This window comes from Orcinus orca, chromosome 8 (assembly GCF_937001465.1).
Source record: "Orcinus orca chromosome 8, mOrcOrc1.1, whole genome shotgun sequence".
Taxonomy (NCBI): Eukaryota; Metazoa; Chordata; class Mammalia; order Artiodactyla; family Delphinidae; genus Orcinus; species Orcinus orca.
This window is the reverse complement of record NC_064566.1, coordinates 47,861,339-47,879,772: the sequence shown is the minus strand read 5'-3', so window position 1 is coordinate 47,879,772 and position 18,434 is coordinate 47,861,339. Positions and strand designations below refer to the sequence as shown.

Below are 18,434 nucleotides of genomic sequence, written 5' to 3'. Positions count from 1 at the left end.
TTATTAATTGTTTGGGGTTTGTTTTTGTAGGTCTTTTCCTCCTCTTGTATTTCCTGCAGACAGAAGTTCCTTTAGCATTTGTTTTAGAGCTGGTTTGGTGGTGCTGAATTCTCTTAGCTTTTGCTTATCTGTAAGGGTTTTAATCTCTCTGTCAAATCTGAACGAGGTCCTTGCTGGGTAGAGTAATCTTGGTTGTATGTTCTTCCCTTTCATCACTTTAAATATGTCCTGCCACTCTCTTCTGGCTTGCAGAGTTTCTGCTGAAAGATCAGCTGTTAACCTTATGGAGATTCCCTTGTATGTTATTTGTTGCTTTTCCCTTGTTGCTTTTAATATTTTGTCTTTGTATTTAATTTTTGACAGTTTGATTAATATGTGTCTTGGCATGTTTCTCCTTGGATTTATCCTGTATGGAACTCTCTGTGCTTCCTGGACTTGATTGACTATTTCCTTTCCAATGTTAGGAAAGTTTTCAACTATAATCTCTTCAAATATTTTCTCAGACCCTTTCTTTTTCTCTTCTTCTTCTGGGACCCCTATAATTCGAAGGTTTTGCGTTTAGTGTTGTCCCAGAGGTCTCTGAGACCATCCTCAGTTCTTTTCATTCTTTTTTCTTTATTCTGTTCTGCAGTAGTTATTTCCACTATTTTATCTTCCAGGCCACTTATCCATTCTTCTGCCTCAGTTATTGTGCTATTGACTCCTTCTAAAGAATTTTTAATTTCATTTATTGTGTTGTTCATCATTGTTTGTTTGCTCTTTAGTTCTTCTGTGTCCTTTTTAAATGTTTCTTGTATTTTCTCTATTCTGTTCCCAAGATTTTGGATCATCTTTACTATCATTACTCTGAATTCTTTTTCAGGTAGACTGCCTATTTCCTCTTCATTTGTTTGGTCTGGTGGGGTTTTACCTTGCTCCTTCATCTGCTGCGTATTTCTCTGTCTTCTCATTTTGTTTAACTTACTTTGTTTGGGGTCTCCTTTTCGCAGGCTGTACGTTTGTAGTTCTCATTGTTTTTGGTGTCTGCCCCTAGTAGGTGAGGTTGGTTCAGCGGCTTCTGTAGGCTTCCTGGTGAAGGGGACTGGTGCCTGTGTTCTGGTGGATGAGGCTGGATCGTGTCTTTCTGGTGGGCAGCACTGCATCTGCTGGTGTGTTTTGGGGAGTCTGTGAACTTAATATGATCTTAGGCAGCCTCTCTTCTAATGGGTGGGGTTGTGTTCCTGTCTTGCTAGTTTTGTGTGGTTTTTTTTACATTTTATTTTATTTTTTTAACATCTTTATTGGAGTATAATTGCTTTACAATTGTGTGTTAGTTTCTGCTTTATAACAAAGTGAATCAGCTATACATATACATATATCCCCATATCTCCTCCCTCTTGCGTCTCCCTCCCACCCTCCCTATCCCACCCCTCTAGGTGGTCACAAAGCACCAAGCTGATCTCCCTGTGCTATGTGGCTGCTTCCCACTAGCTATCGGTTTTACATTTGGTAGTGTATATATGTACATGCCACTCTCTCACTTTGTCCCAGCTTACCCTTCCCCCTCCCCATATCCTCAAATCCATTCTCTAGTAGGTCTGCATCTTTATTCCCATCCTGCCCCTAGGTTCTTCATGACCATTTTTTTAGATTCCATATATATGTGTTAGCATACAGTATTTGTTTTTCTCTTTCTGGCTCACTTCACTCTGTATGACAGACCCTAGGTCCATCCACCTCACTACAAATAACTCAATTTCGTTTCTTTTTATGGCTGAGTTATATTTCATTGTATATATGTACCACATCCTCTTTATCCTGTCTTGCTAGTTGATTGGCATGGGGCATCCAGCACTGGAGCTTGCTGGCCGTTGGATGGAGCAGGGTCTTAGTGTTGAGATGGAGATCTCTGGGAGAGCTCTCGCTGATTGATAATACTGAGGCCGGGAGGTCTCTCGTGGTCCAATGTCCTGAACTCAGCTCTCCCACCTCAGAGGCTCAGGCCTGACACCAGGCCAGAGCACCAAGACCCTGTCAGCCACACGGCTCAGAAGAAAAGGGAGAAAAAAAGAAAGAAAAAATAATAATAATTTTAAAAAATTATTAAAATAAAGAAGTTTTTAAAATAATAATAATAAAAATGAAAAGAGCAACCATACCAATAAACAAGTCCACCAATGATAACAAGCACTAAAAACTATGCTAAGATAAACATAAAAATCAGAAACAAATCAGTCACATACAGCAAACCCCAAGTCTACAGTTGTTCCCAAAGTCCACCACCTCAATTTTGGGATGATTCATTTTCTATTCAGGTATTTCACAGATGCAGGGTACATCAAGTTGATTGTGGGGATTTAATCCACTGCTCCTGAGGCTGCATAGAGAAATTTCCCTTTCTGTTCTTTGTTCACACAGCTCCCAGGGTTCATCTTTGGTTTTGGCCCCACCTCTTGTGTGTAGGTTGTCCTCAGGCATCTGTTCCCACCCAGACAGGACAGAGTTAAAGCAGCGGCTGCTTAGGGGGCTCTGGCTCACTCATGCCAGGGGGAGGGAGAGGTACGGCAGTTATAACTGGAATGCAGGGCGAGCCTGCAGCGGCAGAGGCCAGCATGACATGGCAACAGCCTGAGGCGTACAGTGTGTTCTCCTGGGGAACTTGTCCCTGGATCACGGGACCCTGGCAGTGGTGGGCTGCACAGGCTCTTGGGGTGGGTGTGGATAGTGACCTGTGCTTGCACACAGGATTCTTGGTAGCTGCAGCAGCAGTGTTAGCGTTTCATGCCCGTCTCTGGACCCATCTCTAGAAGCTCGTTTAGGTGGTGCTCTGCGTTCTGTGGGCAGACAGGGAAGGAATTCCCTCTCCTCATGCACTCTGAAACAATGGTCTCTTGCCTCTTAGGCAGTTCCAGACTTTTTCCCGGACTCCCTCCTGGCTAGCTGTGGCGCACTAGCCCTCTTCAGGCTATGTTCACACAGCCCACCCCAGTCCTCTCCCTGGGATCTGACCTCCAAAGCCCGAGCCTCAGCTCCCAGCCCTGCCCGCCCTGGCGGGTGAGCAGACAAGCCTCTCGGGCTGGTGAGTGCTGGTTGGCACCGATCCTCTGTGCAAGAATCTCTCCGCTGTACCCTCTGCACCCCTGTTGCTGCATTCTCCTCTGTGGCTCCAAAGCTTCCACCCCCGCCCACCCCCGTCTCCACAAATGAAGGATCTTCCTAGTGTGTGGAAACTTTTCCTCCTTCACAGCTCCCTCCCAGAGGTTCAGGTCCCATCCCTATTCTTTTGTCTCTGTTTTTTCTTTTTTCTTTTGCCCTACCCACGTACGTGGGGATTTTCTTGCCTTTTGGGAAGTCTGAGGTCTTTGGCCAGGATTCAGTAGGTGTTCTGTAGGAGTTGTTCCACATGTAGATGTATTTCTGATGTATTTGTGGGGAGGAAGGTGATCTCCCCATCTTACTTCTCCGCCATCTTGAAGGTCCGGAGGGTGTTTTCTTTATTGACTATAATTGCCTTCTATTAGCTCTAAAACTTAAGTAGAAATCTGTTATATAAAATAATCTAGTGTTCATGGTACTTTGTGGGTTGAGTCCATCGCAGTCCCCAAAGTGAAGAAAACCTATCAGGAGCAAGCTATGATGAGGAAGTAGGAGTCAAGATGGACTCATCCAAACATAAGCCTTCCATGGAAATCTAATGGGTTATACCAGTGGCAGAGGTAGACATACAATATTGGGATGGCTGCTTGAACCATCTTATTTTGATACTATGAAAAGGGTAGGACTCAAAAGATGGAGAATTTGGGGAGCACTAGCTTACAAGTGCTTGACTATAAATAATTCTCATGGTTGGAATGACCCTGTCCTAATATGTATGGTGAACAGACTCTAGGAGGGCCCCAGTGACCCCCCCCTCCTGATAGTCATGCCTTTGTGTAAATCCCTCCCCTTGATGGTGGGCTAGATTTAGTGATTCACTTCTAGCAAGTTAAATGCAGCAGAGGTGATGGAATGTCACATCCAAGATTAGGTTACAAAAGAACTGTGGATTTCATTTTAGCCATTCTGTCTTACTCACCCTGAGGAAAGCAAGCTGTCATGTTGTGAGTTGCCCAATGGAGAGACCCACATGGCAAGGAATTGAGGGTGGTCTCCAGCTAATAGCCAACAAGAAACTAGGGCTCTCAGTTCAACAGCCTTCAAGGAACTGAAGTATGCAAACAACCACATGAGTGAGCTTGGAAGGGAATTCTCCCCCAGTCAAACCTTCAGATGAGAACAAAGCCCTGATTTATGGCTTGACTACAACCAAGAGAAATGTTGAGCCAGAACCCAGCTAAATAACACCTGGATTCCTGACCCACAGAGACTGTGAGAGAGTAAATGTATGTTGTTTTAAGTTGCTGAGTTTTGGAGTAATTTGTTATGCAAAAACAGATAATTAATTCAGTTGGAAAAATAATCAAGTGTGTGTCACAGATAGTTGATAAATTTGGGCAAAGACTGATTTGGGATTCTGCATGGAATCAAGTCAGAGTATAGGAAATACAATGATATGTTCAAGGATGAACCATCATATCGAGCAACATGCCACAGGATAGTATACCAAACCATCCATTTCCATGATTCCACTGGATTCTTAAGATATAAATGTAAATCTGTTTTAGAAGAGACAAAGGCTTAGGTGGAGCCTAGTGAGACAACCCTGACTTGTCTTTCCTCCTCTTCCAATGACACCTCATGAAAAAGTAAGGTTACATAGGAATATTGGTCAAAAATCCAGTAGATCCCAAGTAAAACCACTAACCAGAGTATAGAGCAGGACTTAAGTAAGGAGAATGTCTAGTGTGTCCAGGGCTTTCACCTACCAATGGCTGCAGAAGAGCCACTGTCCTTGTACCTCTCCCCACTCCAACCCCACACAACAGTCTCCTCATTAGTAAGTCTTTTTCTGCGTGCTTTTAGGGAATTCAATTCCCAGGATTCAACATAACTGAGGGCCTATGGAGACAGATGGTGGAACAATGTATCCAGAGATACCAAGTTGATAGTATAAAGAAGTAGAGACAGAAAGCACTGAAGCCTCCTTTCTCTGATCAGTACATTTTTTATTATAGCCATAGGCTGTTACAAGGTACTCTCAAGGTTTTCCATTCTTATATTTGTCATGGTATAATCCTAAAAATTAATCAATCTTCAAATACATAATTGCAATATTCAATTCTATTTTTAAACGGTGATTTTATATAATATTCACATTACAAGTCTGTTTCTAGAACCTGCCTGCAACAGGGGCCTGGTCAGTCAGATGATGTGGTTTTGCAGTTTGTAAAGCAAGCTCTAGGTTCTAGACTGCCTGGGTTCGAATGTCAGCTCTCCTACTTACTGGCTCTGTCAACTTGGGCAAGTGACTTAAATTCTCCAGGCTTCAGCCTCCTTACTTTTAAGATGGAGATAATAATAGTACTTACCTGATAGCATTATTTTGAGGATTCAATGAGCTATTCCTTATAAAGTGCTTAGAACAGCAACAGCTCCACGAGTGGGTTTGCTCTATGTTAACCATTAGTTTTGTCATAGAATAGCAAATGCTGGGAAAGAGTAGGGGTATTGGTGGACAAGAAAAGAAACCTTAAACTTCCCCAGTACAGAGAAGTTCCTTTGCCTCAGGAGTCAGCCTGACCCAGAAACAGTGTTAGTGGTGTGACATAAAGCTGTTTTACATTCCCTGAAAATCCCAGATTAATATTAATACTCATGAGGTGGTGGTCTCTGGAGGCCTGGACTTGGACCTGCTTCCACCTTAGCCCTGTTGGGCCTTAATTCACACATATTCACTCAGACAAGTATGGCTTAAGCTGGGGGAAAAAATCAGCTTATTGGTCCTTTGTTTTCTATTTTATGGTTCTGTCTTTTCTTTTGGAAAACAAATGATTTATTCTCTTGCCCCTCTGGGAGCAGAGCAGGTCATAAACTGAAAATAACTGTCTGTGGAAAAAAACTTTCCAGACAACAGTTCTTCTAACAGAACATCATCTATTCGACAGAGAAAACCAAGCTTGCTTGCTTGCTATTTTTAATACTCCAGAAACAAACAAACAAACAGACAAAACCCTGAGACTGGTAGCTTTTCCATGATCATCTTTATTTCAAGCTTCACAGTGAACGGAATCCTCCCCCCAAGAATAGGGATGGAGACCCAAGTGCTGATAAGCAAGAGGCATGAGACCCTCCCCAGCCCCACCCTGGGCTTGTTCTCTGGGATAAACTGCTAACTTGGAGGAAGACCTCTGGTTTGAGGTTGGGCTGGGAATTCTGCAGGACATAAAGAACTCCCTTCCCTTCACTGGACTAATCAACACACATAAGCCCACACTTGTGTGCACATGCTACTACATTTCACATTTACTCTCTTACATTGTGTATTTGTGTGTGCACACACACTCCGCTCTCCTGTAAATACTCACATCTTCAAGACATGTTCACACATACATGCACATGGTGGTCATGGTCCAAGGTGATGAGTCAGAGAGAACCATGGAGGGGTGAGGGGCTTCTATCAGTTCAGAAAAGGGAGATTTTTGATAGATTACTGTCAAAGTAAAACTGAGACACAGCCCTTCTCAATCCCTTTGGCAGGATTTGTGAGGGGACAGTGCTAGGCCAGGAATAGTTCCCGGCAGGTATTTAATATTTATCTTTAAATTCAGTTGTTTGAAGTCTTGTCAATTTGAGGCAAGGAATTCTACCTGATTCTGAGATATGAGAATAGGAGAGAAAGATGAATTTCAGTCATCAACCAGTCAACATGCATTTAACTGATGCCTACGGTGGCCTAGGCAATGCCCTGGGCACTGGGAGAGAGAGATGATTGAGACACAAGTCCTACCCCATCATAGTCTAGTAGGGAAGATGAGACGAACACACAGGAAGCAGACTAATCCAAAATCAATGTTATACTGTCAGTGCCCAAAAGGACCTCGTCTTGTCAAACATGTTTATTTTGGCAGTGGGTTGCTGATATTCACAGGGTCACTTTCTTGTGGCCACATAACCAGATAATAGACAAATGCTTCTTGATAGAATTCTCTTTCCATCCTTTTGCACTGTTTTGTAATTCTATGAAAAACTTTAACATGGCCCTGTGTTTTAACCAGGGACCACCTGTCTGTCCCTAATCCAGGACTGTGAGATCCCACAAGGTAGGAACCTGATCTTATACATTTCCAAAGCTCACAGCGGCTGACACCGTCATCATTATCCAGGAGGTGTGCAATTCATCAGCCTAAAGTGATCTGAAATAGTCTGGGTGAGTTTGCGCTTGGCCCAGGGCTCCATTCATCACACAAGGAAGCAGCACAGGTAGTAAAGAACTAAATGCTGGATACAAACTCAAGGTAAAATATTTCAACCTTGTCATAAAAATTACAGACATGTTTCCAAGCCCTTCTGTTTTCTTATCTATTTTAACCTCAGCTCTTGTATAATTTTACAGACAAAGGTAATGCATTTTCATTTCAGCCAGCAGGAAAAGGTCAGGTTCCTCAGGTGCTTTTGACTCTTCATATTCAGAGACAGAATCATCGAAAGGTTTTGATATGTTTCTCCTAAGGGTTTTTTGAACTTATACCAAGTCACCCAATCATTGAACATTGATTTCAATAAGAATATTGAAAAATAAACCACTCTGTGCCAAATGCTGGGCAAATAGCTGGCTACAAACTTGCCGGGCTGAATTATTGAACACTTAGTTCATGCTCAGAAAAAAAATAACAGCGGTTGTACTATTTTCCTTGGGCTGCTATGACAAATTGCCACAACCTTGGTAGCTTAAAACAACAGAAATTTATTCTCTCACAATTCTGGAGGCTGGAAGTCCAAAATCAAGTTGTCAGCAGGGTCACACTCTTTCTGGAAGTGCTAGGGAAGGATCCTTCCTGCCTTTTCCTGGCTTCTGGTAGCTCCTGGCAATTCCCTGGTATTCCCTGGCTTATAGGTGCAACCCTCCAGTCTCTGCCTCTGTCTTCTCTATATCTGTCTCTGTGTTCTCTCCTCTTCTTAGAAGGAGCCCACCCTAAATCTGGTATGGCTTCCTTTCTAGCTCTCAACTAATTACATCTGCAAAGACCTTGTTTCCAAATAAGGTCACATTTTTGAGGCTCCAGGTAGACATGAATTGTGGGGGGACCCTATTCAACAGCTGTCATTGCACTTTGCTGGTTGGGGTCTGCACTGATAAGACTGACAGTACATGAGATGACGACAGAGGGAAGCTTACCTTTGTTTCCATGAATGAGTTCCTCCGATCTTGCTTCTGGTTTTCACAGTCTTACTCCCTGTCCTGTGTGTATCCAGATCCAGACTGCTCACTTGCATTCTGAGCTCCTGATTCACATGATTCATATGACACTGGTTCTTATGTGTTTGCCAAGCTGCTGACCTATGCTCTCATGAGTAACCTGGCCCATCTGGACCTGAGTGTTGCTCTTTGTTATCTACCTTTTTTCATTCAACAAATATTCACTGGACATTTCCAAGTGTCATGCACTGTCTTGGATGCTGGATTCTCAGCAATGACAGACAAGGTTACTACCCCCATGGGGAATGGGGGATGTGAATAAGCAAAAAACAAGCAAACAGATACTGGGCGCCCAAAACAGTATCTGGCACATACTAGATGTTCAATAAGTATTTGTGGTTTGAAAGAATGAATGTTTCTGATAGTGATAGGGATATGAAGGAAATAGATTAATGTGAAATAGAACATTTAAATAGGGTCACTATGGAAGGCTTCTCTAAGAAGATGTTGATTAGACTAAAATGTGAAGAAAAGGAAGGGGCCAGCTGAGGAGGTATGTCTAAGGCAGAGGAAAGAGCAAGTGAAACATCACTGAGTTGAGAACAAACTGATTGTTTTGGGAGACAGAAAGAGAACAATGTGACAGAGGCAAACTGAGCAAGGGGGAGACTAATTCGAGATGGTGTCAGCAAGGTAGAGGGAAGCTCAGTTACACACTATAGATCACACAGAGCAGTTGGGTTTAATTTCCAGGGCAACTGGAAGCCATTTGAGGTTTAAACAGTGAATCAATTTGATTTAACTCATGAATTAGAAGATCACTGTAACTAGTCTCAGGAGAAAGGATTGTAGGAGGCAAGATCTGAAGAAGGAAGACCGCTTAGGAAGTGTATCAGTTAGGATGTTTTTGCACATAACCAGGTCATAGGTGTAAAAGATATTGATCCCTTCAGTCCTCATTATAACCAGGAGAGGACAGGGCTGGCCAAAGCCACAGGGTTGTTCTGCCTACAAATAGACCCATCCATTAACCTGAATAAACAGCATCATTTTCCATGTGACACGATGTGAACAAGATTGGAAAGCACTGCTCTAAAACATATTTTTCATGTTTTCTGTCCCTCCAGATTCTTTTATACAATCTTTGTTTTGAGAGTTTCCCACTGTGGTAACCAGCCTCTGAGATGTCCTCCAATGATCCCCAAATCCTGGTTTTCACACGCTTGTGTCATCCCCTCCCACATTGTACCAAGGTTTAGTTTGTGTAAGTAACAGAACATGACAGAAGTCACTTCTAAGATTAGGTTGTAAAAGAATGTGGCTTATGTCTTGGCCTCTGACTCTCTTGGGTCATTCACTCTGGGGTAGCCAGCTGCCATGTCTTGAGAATACCCAGGTATCCCTGTGGAGAGGCCCACATGGCAAGGAACTGAGGCTTCCAGCCAATAGCCAACCAGTAAACCTTCTTGAAAGCAGCCCCAGTCAAGCCTTCAAATGATGCAGCCCTGGCCAACAACTGACTGCAATCTCATGAAAGACCTTAAACTACAACCACCCAGCTAAGTTGCCCTCAGGGTCCTGAGCTCAGAAACTGAAATAACAAATGCCTGTTGTTTTAAGTTGCTAAGTTTCGGGCTAATCTGTTGGGCTACTGTTACATTGCAGTAGATAACTAATGCGCCCCCCTTTTGAGCCCTCCACCCCAAGGTGGAAGCCAGAAACTCTCTTTATTTGCTTCCCTTACACTTAGGGTAAATGCAAGTGGCCTGAGATTTGCCAATCTGGCCCATCTGACTGAGACTTCAGTTCAGTAACTGATGACATGAAGAAGAACTGATTATGGGAAAGGTGGTGGAGGGAGATTCAGCTCCCAGAGGAGGCAGAAGTAAGTTGCTTGTGGTAAATCTCACGCCCAGCCTCTATCACTGTGGACTGCTCTGCCGGCCCCCAGTGGTGGCGGGAGTGGTAAGGTGTCCGTTGGAGCTATCTGCTGATGTAACCTGGATAGTGTTCCCAGATTCCAAACCTGCTTCACTCCAGGACATTCTTTCACACATTTTGTTTAAACCCTCTAGTGAGGTGTGTTTTTGGCAACTAGGAACTCAGACTGACACAGAAGCCTTTGAAATTAAGAAAACACTGCCTCAGAGTGGCTTAAATAATGTGGAAATGAACTCCCTCCTGTAACAAGAAGGCTGCAGAGGTATGCCATCAAGACTCTGGTTCCACTTTACTAGATCTCTAGAGGCTATGCCCTTCTGTCGGTGTGTGTGTTCCATCCTCTCTGGCTGGTTGCAATTTGGCTGTGACAGTTCCAGGCATCAGATGAGACACGACAATGTCCAGAGGTAGAAGGAGGCTCTATTTTCCTTGTATCCTTTTGCAAGAGTGAGGAACCTTACTCAGGAACCCTCCATAAACTTTCCTTCATATCTCATTGGCCATAATTTGATCAGGTGCTCCTTCCTAAAGCAGTCACTGGTAAGGAGAATGGTATTACCACTATTGCCGGGGATTAATTAGGTCCTACCTCTGGGATCTGGGGATGGAGCCAGACTCCCTTGAAGCTCCTGGCCAGGAGGAAGAAGGTGGCTACATAAAAAACATTAGGGCTCTCCTAGAGATTCAGAGATTCTGGGTAAACAAGCAATAGTCTGCTATAGGAGGTTATTACAGTGTCCAGGCAGGAGATAACAATGGTTTATATTAGGGTAATGGAGTGGGAACAGAGAGGAGAAAGCAGATTGGGATATATTACATGTCTAAAAGCAAAAAGATTTGCTGGTGGATTGAATTAGGAAGGAGAGCTTTGGGAAGAGATAAAGGGAACGATGCATTAGTTTATACCTGAGCATTTAAATGCATAATTTACCTAAATGAGGAAGGCTGGGAAGAAACAGGTGAGGATGGAGTTACACATTTAAATGGTTACCAAGTAGACAGTTTCACATATGAGTTTGGAGCTAAGAGGGAAATCAGGGGTGGAGATCTGAGCTTGAGAGTCACCAATGTACAGGAAGAATTTAAAACCCTGCAACGAAATGAAATGCCTTTGGGGAAAGTACAGCAAGAAAGTAGAGGCCCAAGAACCAAGCCCAGGCCAGGTAAAACAGCTAGAGGGCAGGTAGAAGAGGAGATCCCAGTAAAGAAGAATGAAACTGAGCAGCCTGGGGGAAAGAAAACCAAGATGGAACTCAGAGTTCAGGAGATGATTCAAGTTGTCCTCCAGCCTCTTCTGTTCCGATTCCTCTCCCCGCTCCCACTCCATCCCCAGATGTCTGTATTTGAAGGTAACAGCCATCTTCTGCATCTTAATGTGCATGTGTGTTTGAAGTTTCATATAACAAATTTAAGTGAGTTTCACTCCTAATTGAGCCTAAAAATCACTAGAGATTGAAGGAAAATAGGAATATAATTAGGAGGAAAAAATATTTCAGAAAACTTGTCTCCTTTTTCTTTCTTGAATAATATATGCAAGACATTTCCCTCATAAATGGCATGGTAAAGGGCTAAAAAAATAAACCCACAAAACAAGCATTGAATGTATCTGTTAATACCCCGAACATTTTAAAATTTTAAAAAATGAACAAGACCACCTCTTACTATTTTAATGAGGCAGTATCCTTAAAGCAGTTATTATTTTGCAGTTATTGAATGGGAGGAAAACTTATGTCCAGTAGTGGAAACTCTTTCTGCAGAATCTCAACTCTGGTGAGTTGCAGACAGAGAAGTTGAGGTCTCTGTGTTGGAGGAAGGCAATTCTAATTCCTACACGAATGGCCAAAGTGCAGAAGAGAAGTAGGAAAAGCAAGCAGACCAGATCAGTGGAGAGGATCCAGACTACAGTAGGAGCTCTGATTTCTTACTCAGGTGGGACTGGGTTAGCAGAATAATAGGAGCACAGAGTATTTTGCTTGTAGTTTATGATGTAATCACCTGGGCTTTAATCAATTCTTTTTTTTAATTTAATTTAATTTTTTTATACAGCACGTTCTTGTTAGTCATCAATTTTATACACATCAGTGTATACATGTCAATCCCAATTGCCCAATTCATCACACCACCAACCCCACCCCACCACGGCTTTCCCCCCTTGGTGTCCATACGTTTGTTCTCTACATCTGTGTCTCAACTTCTGCCCTGCAAACCAGTTCATCTGTACCATTTTTCTAGGTTCAACATATATGCGTTAATATACGATATTTGTTTTTCTCCTTCTGACTTCACTCTGTATGACAGTTTCTAGATCCATCCACATCTCTACAAATGACCCAGTTTTGTTCCTTTTATGGCTGAGTAATATTCCATGGTATATGTGTACCACATCTTCTTTATCCGTGCATCTGTTGATGTGCATTTAGGATGCTTCCATGACCTGGCTATTGTAAATAGTGCTGCAATGAACATTGGGATGCATGCGTCTCTGAATTATGCTTTTCTCTGGGTATATGCCCAGTAGTGGGATTGCTGGATCATATGGTAATTCTATTTTTAGTTTTTTAAGGAACCTCCATACTGTTCTCCATAGTGGCTGTATCAATTTACATTCCCACCAGCAGTGCAAGAGGGTTCCCTTTTCTCCACACCCTCTCCGGCATTTGTTGTTTGTAGATTTTCTGATGATGCCCATTCTAATTGGTGTGAGGTGACACCTCATTGTAGTTTTGATTTGCATTTCTCTAATAATTAGTGTTGTTGAGCAGCTTTTCATGTGCTTCTTGGCCATCTGTATGGCTTCTTTGGAGAAATGTCTATTTAGGTCTTCTGCCCATCTTTGGATTGGGTTGTTTGTTTCTTTAATATTGAGCTGCATGAGCTGTTTATATATTTTGGTGATTAATCCTTTGTCCGTTGATTCATTTGCAAATATCTTCTCCCATTCTGAGGGTTGTCTTTTCGTCTTGTTTATGGTTTCCTTTGCTGTGCAAAAGCTTTTAAGTTTCATTAGGTTCCATTTGTTTATTTTTGTTTTTATTTCCATTACTCTAGGAAGTGGATCAAAAAAGATCTTGCTGTGATTTATGTCAAAGAGTGTTTTTCCTATGTTTTCCTCTAAGAGTTTTATACTGTCCAGTCTTACATTCACGTCTCGAACCCATTTTGAGTTTATTTTTGTGTATGGTGTTAGGGAGTGTTCTAATTTCATTCTTTTACATGTACCTGTCCAGTTTTCCCAGCACCACTTATTGAAGAGACTGTCTTTTCTCCATTGTATATCCTTGCCTCTTTTGTCATAGATTAGTTGACCATAGGTGCATGGGTTTATCTCTGGGCTTTCTATCTTGTTCCATTGATCTGTGTTTCTGTTTTTGTGCCAGTACCATACTGTCTTGATTAATGTAGCTTTGTAGTAGTCTGAAGTCAGGGAGTCTGATTCCTCCAGCTCTGTTTTTTTCCCTCAAGACTGCTTTGGCTATTCGGGGTCTTTTGTGTCTCCATACAAATTTTAAGATTTTTTGTTCTAGTTCTGTGAAAAATGCCATTGGTAGTTTGTTAGGGATTGCATTGAATCTGTAGATTGCTTTGGGTAGTATACTCATTTTCACAGTATTGATTCTTCCAATGCAAGAACATAGTATATCTCTCCATCTGTATCATCTTTAATTTCTTTCATCAGTGTCTTATAGTTATCTGCATACAGGTCTTTTTTCTCCCTAGGTAGGTTTATTCCTAGGTATTTTATTCCTTTTGTTGCAATGGTAAATGGGAGTGTTTCCTTAATTTCACTTTCAGATTTTTCATAATTAGTGTATAGGAATGCAAGAGATTTCTGTGCATTAACTTTGTATCCTGCAACTTTACCAAATTCATTGATTAGCTCCAGTAGTTTTCTGGTGGCATCTTTAGGATTCTCTGTGTATAATATCATGTCATCTGCAGACAGTGACAGTTTTACTTCTTCTTTTCCAATTTGTATTCCTTTTATTTGTTTTTCTTCTCTGACTGCTGTGGCTAGGACTTCCAAAAGTATGTTGAATAATAGTGATGAGAGTGGACATCCTTGTCTTGTTTCTGATCTTAGAGGAAATGCTTTCAGTTTTTCACCATTGAGAATGATGTTTGCTGTGAGTTTGTCGTATATGGCCCTTATTATGTTGAGGTAGGTTCCCTCTATGCCCACTTTCTGGAGAGTTTTTATCATAAATGGGTGTTGAATTTTGTCAGAAGCTTTTTCTGCATCTATTGAGACGATCATATGGTTTTTATTCTTCAATTTGTTAATATGGTGTATCACATTGATTGATTTACTTATATTGAAGAATCCTTGCATCCCTGGGATAAACCCCACTTGATCATGGTGTATGATCCTTTTAATGTGTTGTTGCATTCTGTTTGCTAGTATTTTGTTGAGGATTTTTGCATCTATATTGATCAGTGATATTGGTCTATAATTTTCTTTTTTTTTTAGTATCTTTGTCTGGTTTTGGTATCAGGGTGATGGTGGCCTCATAGAATGAGTTTGGGAGTGTTCCTTCCTCTGCAATTTCTTGGAAGGGTTTGAGAAGGATGGGTGTCAGCTCTTCTCTAAATGTTTGATAGAATTCACCTGTGAAGCCATCTGGTCCTGGACTTTTGTTTGTTGGAAGATTTTTAATCACAGTTTTAATTTCATTACTTGTGATTGGTCTGTTCATATTTTCTATTTCTTCCTGGTTCAGTCTGGAAGGTTATCCCTTTCCAAGAATTTGTCCATTTCTTCCAGGTTGTCCATTTTATTGGCATAGAGTTGCTTGTAGTAGTCTCTTAGGATGCTTTGTGTTTCTGCGGTGTCTATTGTAACTTCTCCTTTTTCGCTTCTAATTTTATTGATTTGAGTCCTCTCCCTCTTTTTCTTGGTGAGTCTGGCTAATGGTTTATCAATTTTGTTTATCTTCTCAAAGAACCAGCTTTTAGTTTTATTGATCTTTGCTATTGTTTTCTTTGTTTCTATTTCATTTATTTCTGCTCTGATTTTTATGATTTCTTTCCTTCTGCTAATTTTGGGTTTTGTTTGTTCTTCTTTCTCTAGTTCCTTTAGGTGTAAGGTTAGATTCTTTATTTGAGATTTTTCTTGTTTCTTGAGGTAGGCTAGTATAACTATAAACTTCCCTCTTAGAACTGCTTTTGCTGCATCCCATAGGTTTTGGGTCATCATATTTTCATTGTCATTTGTCTCTTGGTATTTTTTGATTTCCTCTTTGATTTCTTCAGTGATCTCTTGGTTATTTAGTAATGTATTGTTTAGCCTCCATGTGTTTTTGTTTTTTAGGTTTTTTTCCCTGTAATTCATTTCTAATCTCCTAGCATTGTGGTCAGAAAAGATGCTGGATATGATTTCAATTTTCTTAAATTTACTGAGGCTTGATTTGTGACCCAAGATGTGATCTATCCTGGAGAATGTTCTGTTGCAGTTGAGAAGAAAGTGTAATCTACTTTTTTTGGATGGAATATCCTATAAGTATCAATTAAATCTATCTGGTCTATTGTGTCATTTAAAGCTTCTGTTTCCTTATTTATTTTCATTTTGGTTGATCTGTCCCTTTTTATAAATGAGGTGTTAAAGTCCCCCACTATTATTGTGTTACTGTTGATTTCCTCTTTTACAGCTGTTAGCAGTTGCCTTATGTATTGAGGTGCTCCTATGTTGGGTGCATATGTATTTATAATTGTTATATCTTCTTCTTGGATTGATCCCTTGATCATTATGTAGTGTCCTTCTTTGTCTCTTGTAACATTCTTTATTTTAAAGTCTATTTTATCTGATATGAGTATTGCTACTCCAGCTTTCTTTTGATTTCCATTTGCATGGAATATCTTTTTCCATCCCCTCACTTGTGGACAGCATATATATGGGTCTTGTTTTTGTATCCATTCAGCAAGCCTATGTTTTTTGGTTGGAGCATTTAATCCATTCACGTTTAAGGTAATTATCGATGTGTATGTTCCTATGACCATTTTCTTAATTGTTTTGGGTTTGTTTTTGTAGGTCCTTTTCTTCTCTTGTGTTTCCCACTTAGAGAAGTTCCTTTAGCATTTGTTGTAGAGCTGGTTTGGTGGTGCTGAATTCTCTTAGCTTTTGCTTGTCTGTAAAGCTTTTGATTTCTCCATCGAATCTGAATGAGATCCTTGCCGGGTAGAGTAATCTTGGTTGTAGATTCTTCCCTTTCATCACTTTAAGTATATCATGCCACTCCCTTCTGGCTTGTAGAGTTTCTGCTGAGAAATCAGCTGTTAACCTTATGGGAGTTCCCTTGTATGTTATTTGTCGTTTTTCCCTTGCTGCTTTCAATACTTTTTCTTTGTCTTTAATTTTTGCCAATTTGATTACTATGTGTCTTGGCGTGTTTCTCCTTGGGTTTATCCTGTATGGGACTCTCTGTGCCTCCTGGACTTGGGTGGCTATTTCCTTTCCCATGTTAGGGAAGTTTTCGACTATAATCTCTTCAAATTTAGTAAACTTATATAATTCATTTTAGAGTGTGGATTTGGTTTTCCTGCAGCCATCCAGGGGGATCATAAGCGGCTCTAAGAATGTATATAAAACTTGAAAAATCCTGCCATGCAATTCTGATATGAAATTCATGGGGAAGCATATTGTGTGATAGTGAAATTTCAGTTTTTGGAGTCTCCATAATGTGGATTTGAATCTTGATTCCATCATTTGCTAGCTCTGTGACCTTGGTCAGGTGACTTAGGCCTCAGAGTTTGTGTTCCCATCTAAAAGTCAGGATGATAATAATATCTATTTCAAATGGTTGATTCAGTTAAAAGAAACATATAAAGCACAGCAGACACTATGTAGTGCAGAGCAAGTACTCAAGAAATGTTGGCTATAAATGGCCAGTCTGGAAAGACCACATGGGATGTAATATAGATTGATCAGACCTACCCATCCTCATATGCAGGAAACAAAATCAAGGTGTAGATCTGATTGCAGCCACCAGAGTTGGTGAAAGCACAGTGCCAGTGCTGGTCTTTCAGCGACTTGGGCCATTCAGCTTCTGCACATGGACTCTGTGCTCTCACCTGGACCCACTGAAACCACCTGCAGAGGAGGGCAGTGTTGTGGGCAGGGCTCAGGAGTGACATGGCCCATCACTACCACTGATTACCTGTGTGACCTTAGGAAGACTACTTTATTTTTGTGCTTATGCTACCTCAGTTGAAAAGCGTGATAGTTAATAACAGTACTCTCCTCATAGGGTTGTTATGTAGATTATATGAGCTAATCTGTTTAGAGCATTTTTGTTTTGTTTGTTTTTTTTTTTACATCTTTATTGGAGTATAATTGCTTTACAATGGTGTGTTAGTTTCTGCTTTATAACAAAGTGAATCAGTTATACATATACATATGTTCCCATATCTCTTCCCTCTTTCATCTCCCTCCTTCCCACCCTCCCTATCCCACCCCTCCAGGCGGTCACAAAGCACCGAGCTGATCTCCCTGTGCTATGCGGCTGCTTCCCACTAGCTATCTACCTTACGTTTGGTAGTGTATATATGCCCATGCCTCTCTCTCACTTTGTCACAGCTTACCCTTCCCCCTCCCCATATCCTCAAGTCCATTCTCTGTTTAGAGCATTTTTAAGAGTGTTTGGCACATAGCATGAACTCAAAAAACTATAGTAAAAATAATAGGAATATGATAATTATCATGATAACTTTCAAACAGACCTGTAGAATTCCAAAGTCTACTTTCCCTGATAAAAGCTTTGCAGAGTGGATTTATGGAAAGAAAATGAGAAGAAGAAAATTAGGAGCAGATAGGTTAGAGGTGGGAGAGAAAAGTCAAGAAAATTTGCAATGGGGATAACTCAAAGTATAAGCAGTACTAAAAGGGTGAAGTTTTGAATAACGAATGCAAGATAGAAGAAGAAAGCTTCAATATGGAAATAGAATATTCAACCCAGAAGTTGTATCAAAAAAACTCTTGCATTAAGTGATCCCTCAATAGACATTTGAAAAAAAAAAAAGGACATTTGATGACTTGACTGGTTAATTAAATGTGATTTAGTACTAAACACTTTAGCCGATAACCTGAAGCCTGGCTCTTTGGACAGAGTGAGGGCTGGGAATAACATGCGGTCTTCTTATGATCTTCTGAATAAGGCTAGAGGCAATACAATGGATGCTTCTCTGTCACTGTGTTTGTGTGTGTGTGTATACACAGAGATTATTG

General features: G+C 41.0%; 1 protein-coding gene across 1 annotated transcript in view; it reads left to right on the top strand.

The window, feature by feature from the left end:
• The window catches only part of LOC101281026 (NACHT, LRR and PYD domains-containing protein 14), a 171,617-nt gene extending 164,338 nt beyond the window's left edge, over positions 1-7,279 (top strand). Inside the window, 1 exon segment of the mRNA XM_049713984.1 lies at positions 7,160-7,279. The gene's annotated coding sequence lies outside the window, so the exon portion shown is untranslated.
• The last annotated feature ends 11,155 nt before the right edge of the window (positions 7,280-18,434 follow it).